The sequence below is a fragment of the Cebus imitator genome, unplaced genomic scaffold (genome assembly GCF_001604975.1).
Source record: "Cebus imitator isolate Cc_AM_T3 unplaced genomic scaffold, Cebus_imitator-1.0 Scaffold2, whole genome shotgun sequence".
In the NCBI taxonomy this organism is placed as follows: domain Eukaryota; kingdom Metazoa; phylum Chordata; class Mammalia; order Primates; family Cebidae; genus Cebus; species Cebus imitator.
In genome coordinates this window covers 15055483-15069452 of record NW_016107317.1, presented here as the reverse complement: position 1 = coordinate 15069452, position 13970 = coordinate 15055483, and positions in this window count along the sequence as shown.

Here is a 13970-nt window from a genome sequence, read left to right as displayed (position 1 = left end):
AATTATATCGTAGTCTTAAATTTATACTCCTACCAATATTTTATCTCACTTTCTCCAGAAATGCTTCACTGCTTGCATATAGGCATGGACAAACGTAGGTGATTACTAGGGTTTATCCAGGGGAAGGGTTTTGCCACAAAAGTGAGCAATAAGAAAAAGGCACAAGGGGAGGAGTGTAAGCCCCATGGTCAACTGTCTTTCCTTTAATCTATGTGCCAGATCACACATGCCTGTGGTTAGGATTACAACTAGAGGACACACATATTTGAGGTTAAGTTCTCATTGAGAAAAATCGAATCTGGTCATCCCTCCCACTCTCTCCACCCCCAACTCCCTTACCACTGGCCATAGCAAGGAGATTCCTGCCAATACTACATTTCCTGCAGACAAGACTGCTTCTGGAGTGACATGCTACTGATACTAAAGAAAGGAGAATAGAAAGGGAAACAAAATAAGTGGGGGACGATTTTAAAATGTAAAAATAAGTCTAAAACAATTTTAAAAAGAACTCAGCCTGTTGTATCTCCAGGTACACCAGAAGTAACAGTCAGCAATTGTTGAAATCAAGACAAAGTGACTGTAGTTAGCCTTTCCAACTACATACTCGTTATATTTTCCTATCAGGAACAGAGCACAGGAAAAATGCCATAGGCCCATGAATCATCTACACTTGTGCCTGGCAGGAAATTTCTAATAATTTATACATTCCATCTGGTTGCAACTTAAAAGACTAATTACCAGTGGTACCAACTAATACTAATGATTAATGGGTGAGGTTCTTAAAAATGAGGCCAACAGGAGCCCCAAACTCAGCATGACTACAAACAGACAAAAAGTTTTACTTTGATATAAGCAGATGGTATTTAGCGCTTTCAGTCTAATACAGGTGAAAGTCAGTACCCTTATATTTAAGCTTTGTCCCAAAATCAATAATTTAAAATGTCACTTGTGTCTTTGCATTATCACCTCTACCTTCTGAATAACTAAGAACATAAAGATGTTTTTGAAAGAAGAAAAGGCCATCTGGCCCACCCTAGTTACCATTTATGGTTAATTATTATTAATATTAATAATTTTACATAAAAGCACACAAACCTTGAGGCTGCCAAGCCTTTCAGTAGCCATTATAGATCAGGTGAGTCTTGCGAAGCCACAAAGCTGGGAAAGTAATTAGCTAGTAAATCGCACTGAAAAAAGTATTTAATCAAAATAAAAGTTGAGCTTCTGTACAGTATGTAATGACCTTTTCCTGAAAGACTATATATTTTCTCGTCCCATTTTCATACCAGATTCAATTCCCATTGCCCTTTGAAGTCAAAGTCACCTTTGTACACAGAAGATACAGGTGAAAACTTAGAAGCAGATGAAGAACACAGTTCTAGTTTTATCCTAGATAGCTTTATAAAGCATCACACAACCTTAAAAAACATATATATGGTCACTTTAAAATACAAATAACTTGTCTCAGAAAATGCTTCTTCAAAATTAGGCTTTATCTTTATAATGCCTGTTTTTATTTACTTTTGAAATATTATAAATAGAAGATATTTTATTCCATCTTATATTGAAGATCAGAAAATTACTGTGACTTCACTGAAGCTATACTATTAGAAATCAGAGTTTAATAGCATCCTAGTTCATTATTGAAACCACTGAAATCTTACTAATTACTGTCAAGCCTCTTCTGTTTGCAAATAATCTCCAAAGGTCTTTTGCAACTATATTCTACAAAGCATTTGCACTGCATCATCACCACAGTACATCTGTCTTTTTGCTGTGCCACACGTGAAGCCCAGCAGCTTCTCCCCACCGGTCTAATGGACAACGCTTTTAACTGTCTTCTCCACTTGTTCTTCTCTTAACTCAATAATCCATGCACTTGAAGTCGGCGGAAATTCATTGCACATAAGTAGATATTACCTTCTTCCAACAACGGCACTTCTCCAGCCCATAACCTCTGGCCTGTACTATTTTTGTGCTATTTAAAATAGGAAAGGAAGAGAGGCAGGATCGCTGACTCAACAGGAGGCAGCACTAAGCCCAGTTCTGATTACAAGTGTCAAGTTCTTTCTGAAATATTTCTGAGGAGTGAGAGAACAAGCAGATTTATAGGGTACATACTTCACTGGTTTTTATTTTGGTGGTACGTGTAGATGAGAAAAGATTAAGAGCCCAAACAAATGTCTAAATCATTGTGCACACTCCTGTAGTACGTTTCCCAGCCGTCGGCACTGTGGACAGCACCCTGCAAAGGAAAATCATCCCCTGCCTTGATCCTCCTGGGAAATGCAAGGGAAAAAAATCCCAAAGAATTAGAGGGAATTTCCAAATTGTCAAAATATCATCATTCTTATGAAATATATCATGAGAAAAAATGATTCAATTTTTAAAATGAATTATCTTTGAAGTTTTTAGTACCAAAAACTAATTCAAGGGTTTGGGTACGGTGCCATTCAAGGCATGATTTAGATTTAAGATTTAAGGGCTAACGATACTATTTCGCCCAGAAATACAAGTCTAGAGGAAGAACAATATAGTGATTAGAAAACAACAGAGTTTCATGTCTCATGGTGCTGAATTCAAATCCCAGCTTGAACACTCTAAACAAGTAAAATCAGACAAGTTACTTAACCTGTCAAGCATCTAAGCATTATGTATGATACTCAGCCTCTCAAGTTTCTCTAAGCACTATCTGTATAACAGGGGCACTACTGCCTTGCTCTTAGATTTAATTAGAGCAGCATAGGTCGCATGATTTGCAACCATTAAACTAGTTGCTGGCAATTATTACATAAAATTTACTTTTTAAAAAAGTTGTGGTCACAAACAAAAAGAAATGGATGCCTACAATTCAAGTTCCTATTTTACTGAGGATAATATTTGGGGCAGAGGAGCCTTCCCTAGCTTTTCAAATGACACTAAACAAGAAGTAACTTTTTTTCCCACCTGAAACCCAGTCTCCCTTCTATATCTCAATCAGTCCTACTCACTCCTGGCGTCTAACACCTCACCACTTTCCTTTCAAATTGATAATGTTCCTGCCTTTCAGGCTGGTTTTTACTTCAGTGTTAAAACACCGGAGTCCACTGCTTATGCAGCCAACTTTCATATACCAAAAATTCAATACTCAGCATGCAAAGGAAAGATGTTGATTTCAAAGGCCTTTGGGGGCGGTATAATAATAAGGGTCAGATTACATGTGTGATCAATTTTGGCCTTTTGCATGTCAATTAACTAATGTATTGCACTTGGATGTTCCATTGATGGCAAATCCTATAGAGAGATGTTATTATGCTCATATTTTAATGTCTTAGGGGTCAGCATCTCACACACAGATATCCACTGGCATACATTCAAATGCAGAATTGCTAGCTTTATCATTTTAAATGATTTAAGCCAATGAAAGGACACTCCATTTGTTTGCTCAATAGTCAATTGAAATGGAAACGGTTAGCTGAGTGCATCTCCCTTGAAAGTCTCTTCCCCTCTAGTGCCAATTACAGAATATGAAATGGACACTCCGCACAGCTTGCTCAGGATAATAAATCACTAAATTGGAAGCTTCGCTTCCCTTGCTGATTTAGATAAGAAAATTAATAGAATTAGCAGCTTATCTGCTCAACCAGAAGATTCACGTTATGAAAAAGAAGAGAAGGGAAGAAAAAAAGAAAAGTAAAAAGAACGAAAAAGAAAAGAAAAGGAAATCTGTTTCTATGGCCAGGACTGCCTGTATCTCTTCCTGGTGACAGGGAGATAGTTCAGATAGTTTCTTTTGGCGCCCTTATGGTGATAAAGCTCTGTTGGAAACAAAGCGAGAAGCACTATCCATTATTGTCTACTTGTTCTGTTTTCATGCATAATTAAAGCTGGACAAAGCCAACATTGGATCAGACGTTAAATAAAGCCTCATTAGGCAAAGTCCAGCAGCAGCCCAACCACTAAGCAACAAAGATTCTAAACAAATCAAAATTGGTGAAATTGAGATTTTTCAAAAGATGATTTACTATCTTGCATTTTCTTGGAGAAGGGGTTGTTACAGTGTTATTTTTATTTTTGTCCAGGGGAGGATAATTATTTGCAATAAAGCTGCTGCTCTCGAAACAGAATGGAAAGACAAGAGTCGTTTGTTAAAGAAGACCCTCAGTAGCCTCCTGCCTGCTCCTTTTTTCTTTAAATATATATGAAGATCTGTAATTATTTCTTTGAAGAACATTTTTCAACAGCTGTAAATGATAATGAGCCAATCATTGTGTGCTCTTTTTTCTCTCAGCAGCTGCAGAGCTCCCCATTCAAAGCAATTAATTGATATTTGTAAAGTGCTTTGAAACTGAGAAGTGGAGCCTCATAAGTGCTAAATATTGTTCTTACTGCTGCTGCACTAAAAATTAACAAAGCCAGCCCCTCTTCAGACAGGACTCAGAAGAAGAGCAATAATTCCAAGTGTCTAAAACAATAACCTACAACTCCAAGGCACCCAAAAAAAAGATTCAGATAAGTAGACCTTGTTAAGAAACATCAGAGGTTAATCGCTAAAGATTACTGAAAATTATATGTCAAGTGTTGAGCAGAATAAAACTTTAACTCTGCTACATGCATCATTTTCACGTTTACTCCAATATGTCGGTTTGTGGCATACTTTTTCTCAAACAGCACTTCTCAAGCAATGTATGTTGGTGACAATAGTGCTTGTCTGTACAACATGTCTAAGTTGAGACTTTATAGATCCTTAGACAGACTTAGAGAATGTTTGGCATTTATATTACTGTCTTTCCTCTACCAAACCAAAAGACACTATAGATGATCTCAAACGTTTCTTATTTTCTGGCAATATATACATATTGAAAAACGCTTGAGCAGCAGACATTGGTATGGTTTCCAGCAGACTTCACTGTTTTCATTCAATATTTTAGCTTTTTGAAATCTTAACTGATATACCTACACCTCTGCTATCTACGTCACTGACAGCATTGGTCATAATAAGGTTTGGTATATTAATAATACACATTTCAAAGCACAAAGTAAAAGAGAGTCATTATAGAGATATCTCACAGAGATAGCTGCAATTGAAATATTATTTCTTGGGGCAATAACTCTAGAGATAAAGTCATAAGCCTGCTGGCATCCATTGCTGTTAAGAAGAGCTACGAAGAAGAGCTACAGGTAGCAAAATTCTGCCCCAGTGATAGACCAAGTGCATTGATAGGTTTTCTTTTCCTTGATTCTAAAAAGCAGCAGCTTGCTTGAAAATTCTGTGTTGCTAAGCAGTTAATTGTTGACCATTCAATACCATTTCTTTATTAAGAAATAGAGATAATTACACATGGTTAGCACCACCTAGCAATGCTTACACTCACATTTTGAAACCAAAGATAGATACCTGTGAGTCAAACAACAGAACTAGTGAGCATGCATACATAATAACTCTATAAGGGAAAAAAGTTACAGAACACTACGTGATAGCCATATACAAAGCAATCCACTCATTTTTATGCCACTAAAACAAAAACTAATCCATGCAAAGTTTGTTTTTTAAAGGTTGCAGCAAGGCTTGATACTTTTAATTACAAGGTGATAATTTTTTCAGAATACATGGCTTCAGTGAAGACTTTGAAGACTAGAAAATCTAAAATTATTTTGAAAGCTTCCCTATTGTTAACTTAAATGTCTAAGCAGAACTACAAAGTTTTGTAAACTTAAAGCAAGAACTGTGGGCTCCTTTTTCTTGTCTTCCTGGCTGTACTGAGGTTGGCAAAGCCAAACTTAGTTTCTCTCTAATAAGGCAGGACTGGCTAAAAAAGACCAGCGAATGACCCTTCTGAAATAGGCGCAGATTAAGATAAAAAAGAGAAGGAAAAAATATTAAGGCTCCTCCCCTACAAAATTAAGAAACCTAATATAGTTCCCCAGAACAAAATCTCTGCACCTATTTGCTTTTAGAATATTTACAATCTTTCTTTTAACATGTCTTATGCTAATCTCTCTCCTACAAAAAGGTGGTTTTGTTTAAAATGCTGAACCATCTTGACAGTTCTGTCTTCTGCAGAGTGATGGGACAGAAAAGAGATTTAGCTCTCCAACTTTTCTTTCAACTGGAAATGGGTTTTAATTTAAAACGATGGAAATCAGATCACATACTCATGCAGCCAAAAGAAGGGAGAAGAATTTGAGAGAAAGAATACGAAAGATTTTCTGCAAACTTTTAAAAATCACTTTACAATTATCTGATTGAAATCCTCACAATTCTGATGTTCATCTAGATTGAGAATTTTGCTCTAGAGATGGCACTGAAATTGAAACTTAGAAGTGTGCAACTCCAAGGTGCACACACTCCCCCATGCCATATAGTCTCCAAGCCTGCTACAAACCAAACTATTTTTTTAGTTAGCTGTCCACAGCAAACCGCCTGCAGAATAAGAGACATCACTCTACTGTTGTGGTTTAGAGACTGTCCATGACTCCACATCTTACCAACGATGGACTTTGTGAAATATCTTATTTTCTCTGTAAACTGGAATAACAATATACCTCAGTTGTCAATTTTGAGAATTAAACAAAATAATCCACATAAAGCCCTTGACAAAGCACGTAGCATCTAATAAGATCTCAATAAGTGTGTTCTGTTACTATCATTTATATTAGTGTGGCTAACACAGGGCAGCCTTTCTGTCCTGATTTCCTTAACAAAGAAACAATATTGAATTTATTTTTAACTACTAGACAAATGGTAAATAGCTGGGTTGCCTGACTCAGGTGTCTGACTAATCACGTAAAGTATTTTCCCAAATAACATCAAATGAATTCAACCTCAAGGAACAGTTTTCATCCATTTCTGGGTGAGTACACTTTTCAAGGCTTAGCACATTCGTTCTGCATTAATAATAAAATTAGATTATGCCTTCTACTTCATCTAAGCAATAGGAAGCTAATCCTTCATAAAGCACAGTCTAATATGTTATTTTTTTAACCATAAATCAACTAAGCTGCTGACCAAAAGAATTTTGCAATGCCTAGTAAATACTATTTCTTACCTCATAATTTATTTCCTGCCTTGTTCATTTCACATAGATGAACTCAAATCACACCTGAAGCTTGCTGAACCTGTACTCATAAATTTCAGTTGACCTATAATTTGTGATACCAAAAAGTCAATACAACAAAGCTAGATTCTTCCTTCATAAGTTCAAATACTTGCCAGGTTCATTAAAAACAAACAAAAGATGACGAGATCAAGAGATAGAGACCATCCTGGCCAACATGGCAAAACCCTGTCTCTTCTAAAAATACAAAAAATTTAGCTGGGCACAGTGGTGCATGCCTGTAGTCCCAGCTACTTGGGAGGCTGAGGCAGGAGAATTGCTTGAACCCAGGAGGCGGAGGTTACAGTGAGCCGAGGTCACACCACTGCACTCCAGCCTGGCACCTGGTGATGGAGTGAGACTCTGTTTCAAAAAAAAACATGTTCTAGAAATGTGACAATGTTTTCAGACCTAGATCTTGTTTGCATTGCTATACCTGCAGTAAAAGACATGGGGAAAATTTAGTGAGGCATACACATTGCCTCCATATCTCATTAAAATAGAATTAAATAAGAACAAATATCAACATTCCTGTCAAGTCTTCAGGAAGCTCCAAAGAGTTTAATTCTGGGTTGTGACTCTCAGCCCAGAATCTCTTTAACCACAGAAATGATAATGACTGTCTTCAATGCTTTTCCCGTATCAGGTGATGTTGTGTTTTAGTACAGAACTGATTGACTCTGACAGTACTGCTCTTAAATACAGACAAATAGGTTTTCACCTACAACTTCAAGTGTCACTATTATGGGCTTAAACGTGTCTCTCTCCCTCTGCCACCCCCCAAAAAAATTGATGTTGAAGTACTAACTCCCAGTCCCTCAAAATATGACTATTTTGGAAACAGTGTCTTTATAAAGGTAATCAAATTAAAATGAGGTCATTAAAGTGGGCCTGAATCCTAGCTGACTGATTTCCTTATAAAAAGGAGAAATTTAAACACACACAGAGGGAAGAGGGTGTGAAGAAACACACAGAGAAGATAGCCATATGACTACAGTGATGCATCTACCAGTCAACCAAGGATTGCCAGCAAATACCAGAAGCTAGAACAGCTAAGGAAGGATTATCCCCAAGACAGCATGGCCCTGAGGACACCTCGGTCTTGGACTTCTGGCTTCCAGACTGTGAGTCAATACATTCCTGCTGTTTGAAACCATGCAGACTTTGGGACTTTGTTGTGTCAGCCTTGGGAAACTAACAGAGCTGCCATCACAGCCCATTTCTTCAATGCCTGATTCTCCAGGGAAAATTAAACATTATTCTAGGGGTGGAACACTAATTCCAACTCACATGACAATTCTGATGATGTTTTAAGGACTCCTGGAGTGTTGTTTTAGAACAAGTTCTCAGGTCAAGTCCAAGATCAGCAGAAAAGTACACCATGACCACTTACTTTAGGTGCAGGAGGAGGTCCATTGTTGTAATCCCACACATTTGCTATGACTACATTAAACCTTAATCAGGCATCACTGCCCTAGTATAAATTATTTTGTCAGAGGATTTCTAACATAGACCCTATAAGAGTAGAATTTTGTAGAAATGATTTAAAAATAGATTCAGAGAAACAGACATTGCCCTAAGAGAGCAGGTCTGGGGAAGAGCCTTGTATATCCTGGGATGACTTGAAGACCCTGGAAACCCAGAGATCTAGAAAGCTGTTCAGAAGAAAGGAGAAAGGACAATCTCTTTCACCTACATCACAGTTTTGTCCAGAGATCTCTGCTGCTTACCTCTATCAGGATATACGTTTGGTGATTAAAACACCAGAACCATCAGATTCTTATTAAACTATAGTTACCCATCCTTATAGAACACAAGACAATGTTTTTGTCACACAGCAGTTTCATATTAATTATTACATGTCATGGTAAGTAAAACAATTGGGGCAAGAAAATAGAATGCCCATGTTTAAGAGGAAACAATTATATACTAAAATTGTATTCCAGGTCAGAGGAAGAGGATAGTCAATTACTAGGGGGTGAGCCAATTTGCTAACCACCTGGAAAAATGGTAAGTCAGATCCTTACCTTCATACCATATAGGAAAATAAATCTGGATGAATTAAAAGTCTAAATATTAAAAATAAAAATACAGGCAGTATTTCCGTAATCTCAGTGAGGGAAGCCCCCAAGCAAGACTCAGAGGCCTAAAGAAAATGACTGATTCAGCCAATAACAAAATTAAACATTTCTAAGATTTAAAAATGCTATTAAAAATGTCAAAAGACAAATAGCAAACTGGAAAAAAAATGGTAAACATATTTATAAATCTCAGTCAGTCAGAACACTATAAAAACTATTGTAAAACATAATAATATCTTCCACAGTTTCAAATATATGCAGCATTAATTCGTGACAGCAATAGCAGGTAAGTTGTTAGCTGACGTGACCTAAACTTGTATTGTCTCAGAGAAGAGTAAGAGCAACAATTAGCATTAGACTGTTATAATCTAAGCTTGTATGTTATAATACGTAGGATAAGCACTAAAAGACTAGTAAAATAATAAGTAGCTTCCAAACTAGAGGGACAATATGAACCTAAAGGAAGAAGAGAAAAGAGGAAAAGAAACAAAAAGGACAGTGGGACAGTGGGCCAAATAGAAAGCACGCACTAAAATGTTCAACCTCGGGTGTTTTTTTAACCCAAGTACATAAATAATTATAATAAATATCCATGAATAAGTTATCTAATTAAAGATGAATATTTTCAGATTTGAATTTTTTTAAAAAAACAAATCATAAGCAATATATAAGATATATCTAAACCACAAGACTACAGAAAGAGTGAAAGTAAAGGCAGTGAAATAAATACAATGCAAAAACTAATCCAGAGAAAGCTGATGTTAGCTAATTACAGAAAAAGTAGAAATAAAAAGGTATACTTTATTCTAAAAGAATCAATCCATCAGAAAGACAAAACAGTTCCCTATTTGTATGTATGTAGAATTACCTCAAAATTTTTAAAGCAAAACTTGACAAAACTACAAGGAGAAATAATCTACACTCACAATAGTGATTTTGAAACACCACACGAAACCAAGAAAGATTAAATTTGAAGACTGTAATTTGGCCAAATGCACATTTATTGCAAACTGCACCCAACAACTGTGAAACACATAATCCTTTGAAAAACACAAATCATCTACAAAACTTGTCTATATGCTGAGCTGTAAAGCGAGTCTAAAAAAATTTCAAAGCACTGATATCAGACTGAGTTTGTACAATTAAGCTTTAAATCAATAACCAAAAAAATACAGAAAATTTCCTATTATATGGAAATTAAGTAATCAATTTCTAAATAACTCTTAAGTGAAAGGAAAAAAAAACAATAAAATTAGAATAAATGTTTAACTGAATAACAAAAAAAAAAAAAAAAAAAGGTTTGCCAAAATTCATGGGATGCAACTAAAGCTGAATTTGAAGGGGAATTTATAAACTTAAACACATATTTAGAAAAGAAGAAAAATTAAAAATTAAGTAAGCATCTATCTCAATAAGCCTAAAAGCAGCAAAATAAAGCCAAGATAATAGAAGAAAATAAATAATAAATATAAGAACGGAAATTAATGAAGTAGAAAAGAAACATCCAATAGAGAAGACCCACAAAGCAAAAATGTTGGTACTAACAGAACTAATAAAACTGAGTTGATTCACTCTAATGATAGTTTCTTTTGCTGTGCAGAAGCTCTTTAGTTTAATTAGATCCCATTTGTCTAATTTGGCTTTTGTTGCCATTGCTTTTGGTGTTTTAGTCATGAAGTCCTTGCCCATGCCTATGTCCTGAATGGTATTGCCTAGGTTTTCTTCTAGGGTTTTTATGGTGTTAGGTCTTAAGTTTGCAATCTACCCACCTGACAAAGGGCTAATATCCAGAACCTATCAAAAGCTTAAACAAATTTACAAGAAAAAACAACCCCATCAAAAAGTGGGCAAAGGACATAAACAGACATTTCTCAAAAGAAGACATTTATGCAGCCAACAAACATATGAAAAAAAGCTCATCATCACTGGTCATTAGAGAAACGCAAATTGAAACCACATTGAGATACTATCTCATGCCAGTTAGAATGGCAATTATTAAAAAATCAGGAGACAACAGATGCTGGAGAGGATGTAAAGAAATAGGAACGCTTTTACACTGTTGGTGGGAGTGTAAATCAGTTCAACTATTGTGGAAGACAGTGTGGCGATTCCTCAAAGATCTAGAAATAGAAACTCCATTTGACCCAGCAATCCCATTACTGGGTATATACACAAAAGATTATAAACCACTCTATTATAAAGACACATGCACACATGTTTACTGTGGCATGGTTCACAATAGCAAACACTTGGAACCAACCCAAATGCCCATCAATGATAGACTGGATAAAGAAAATGTGGCACATATACACCATGGAATACTATGCAGCCATAAAAAGGGGTGAGTTCATGTAAAGCTGGAAACTATCATGCTCAGCAAACTGACACAAGAACAGAAAAGCAAACACTGCATGTTCTCACTCACAAGTGGGTGTTGCGAAATGAGAACACATGGACACAGGGAGGGGAGAATCACACACCGGGGCCTGTTGGGGGTGGGGGGCTAGGGAAGGGATAGCAGTAGGTGGGGGATAGGGGAGAAATAGCATTCAGAGAAATACCTAGTGTAGATGACAGGGTGATGGATGCAGCAAACCACCATGGCACGTGTATAACTATGTAACAAACCTGCAGGTTCTGCAGATGTACCCTAGAACTTAAAGTATAATCTAATAAAATAGAAAAAAAGAAATATGAATAATGTTAAAGAAGAAAAAAAAAAGATTGAGCAAAAACCAGGGAGACTGAACATTTTTTTTAAATGCACAAATAACCAATATCAGAATAGAAAGGGAGTCATCACTACAAATGCTGCACATGTATAAAAAAGATAACAAAAGGAAATTATGCACTACTTCATGCCAATAAGTTAGAAAATTTATATAAGATGCACAAATCTTAGAAAAACAACTTATGTATTGTAACTGAAACAAGAAGAGATAGAAAGCAAAGCAATCTTATATATTAAAAACAGAATCTATATTTTAAATCTTCCCCTTACTCTCCCAAAAAAGCAAAAATGCCTTACCAAACTGCAAATCCTCCTAAATATTTAGGAACTAAATAATGCCAATTTTAAACAATTAAAAAAAAATAATGCCAATTTTCCCTCAGAAAATTAAAAAAAAAAAATAGAGAACAATTATGTACACATTTTATGTGGCTAGACTTTCCTTACTACAAAAAAACTGACAAGGACATTATGTGAAGAGAAAATGACAGGCCAATTTAACGCATATGTTAAAACCTTAAGCAAACTATTAGCTCAGCAAATCAGCAACTTTTTATAAAGAAAAACATACTCCATAGCCCAGATGAATTTATCCCAGGAATGTAAGGTTGGTTTACTATCCCAAAAAAAAAAAAATCAATGTAATTCTCCATATTAACATAATAAAGGAGAAATATCATTTCATTATGTCAATAGATGCATTAAAAGCATTTGATTAAAGTCAACATCCACTTACAACATAACACACACACACAAACACATACACATCTTAGCAAATTCAAAATAGAAGAGAACTCTTCTAATCTTAAGCCTACTTATCAAAAACAACAACAATATGCACCATATCAAATGGTAAAATGTTGAAAGCAGTCCCTTTAAGATGCAAATAAGACAAGCATATCTATTGCAGATATTTTTATTAAACATTATACAGGAGGTGCTAACCACTGCAGTGGAACCAGAACAGGAGATAAAAGACCTATCTATTGCAAAGAAAGAAAGAAGCTCTTATTTTTTACAAACGTGACTGCATATATATGGAAAATCTAAAAGAATAAGGGGGCAGATATAACAACCATAAAAAGACAAAGTATATGAAAAAGGAGTTTTCAAAAAAGTTGACATCAGACAAAGGAGAATAGTCCCTGATAGAGAAAAATCAAATACGGTACATCCTATTAGTGCCTGAAATTACTGCCTTGAGGGAGTCTGCAAATCACAGAACAGGGAAGGGAAAGCCAGGCAGAGCTCAGAGGACTGCTCTAGTTGTGGAAATGGAGCTTACAGCCCAGGGAGAACAGGACAAACAGGGCTTGCAGGGTCAGAAAAGAAAGACTTGAACAGAGATAACCCCAGAGATCTGCAGAGGGGCTTTTCTATATAGTATTCAGCAAAGTAGCAATCAGCACACAGATGAAAGGACACCACCCAAGGCCAAAAAAAAAACCATCCAAAATGCTTAGAGGAAACAGTATTCAGTATTCACACACCAGCCAGAATAATGTCTGTGCGCATGAGTCAAACTGCAAACCTCTTAGTAGACATAGCATTGGGTAGAGCGCTCACAGGGATCTTCCCTCAATAATGGAAAATAACTTTTGCTATACTAAATGCCAATCGATCCCTGACTAAACAATGCTTGAAGTTTAAAATGATCAACTGTTTCCAGTAACTTAATTGCATCCCAGAACAAAGCTCAATAATATTAATAAGAATATAAAAATATGCAGCACCCAACAAGGTAAAAGTTAACAATAACCGTAACTATCAGATTACCAAGTATGGAAAAAAAAAAAATGTAATGTAACTCAAAATGAGGAGAAAGTTCTATCAAAACCAACTCAGAGGTGACACAAAAATTAGAATTAGGACATTAAAACAGTTACTATAACTCTTCCAAATGTTGAAAAAATTAAATATAGACATTGAACATATTTTTAAAACATGAATTGAATTTTAGAGGTAAAAACTACAATGTCTCAGAAGAAAATCAATAGGAATCTGCAAGGAATCAATAGCAGATTAGATAAGGTAAAAAAAAAAAATTAACTTGACTACATCATAATAGAAATGTTCCAAAAT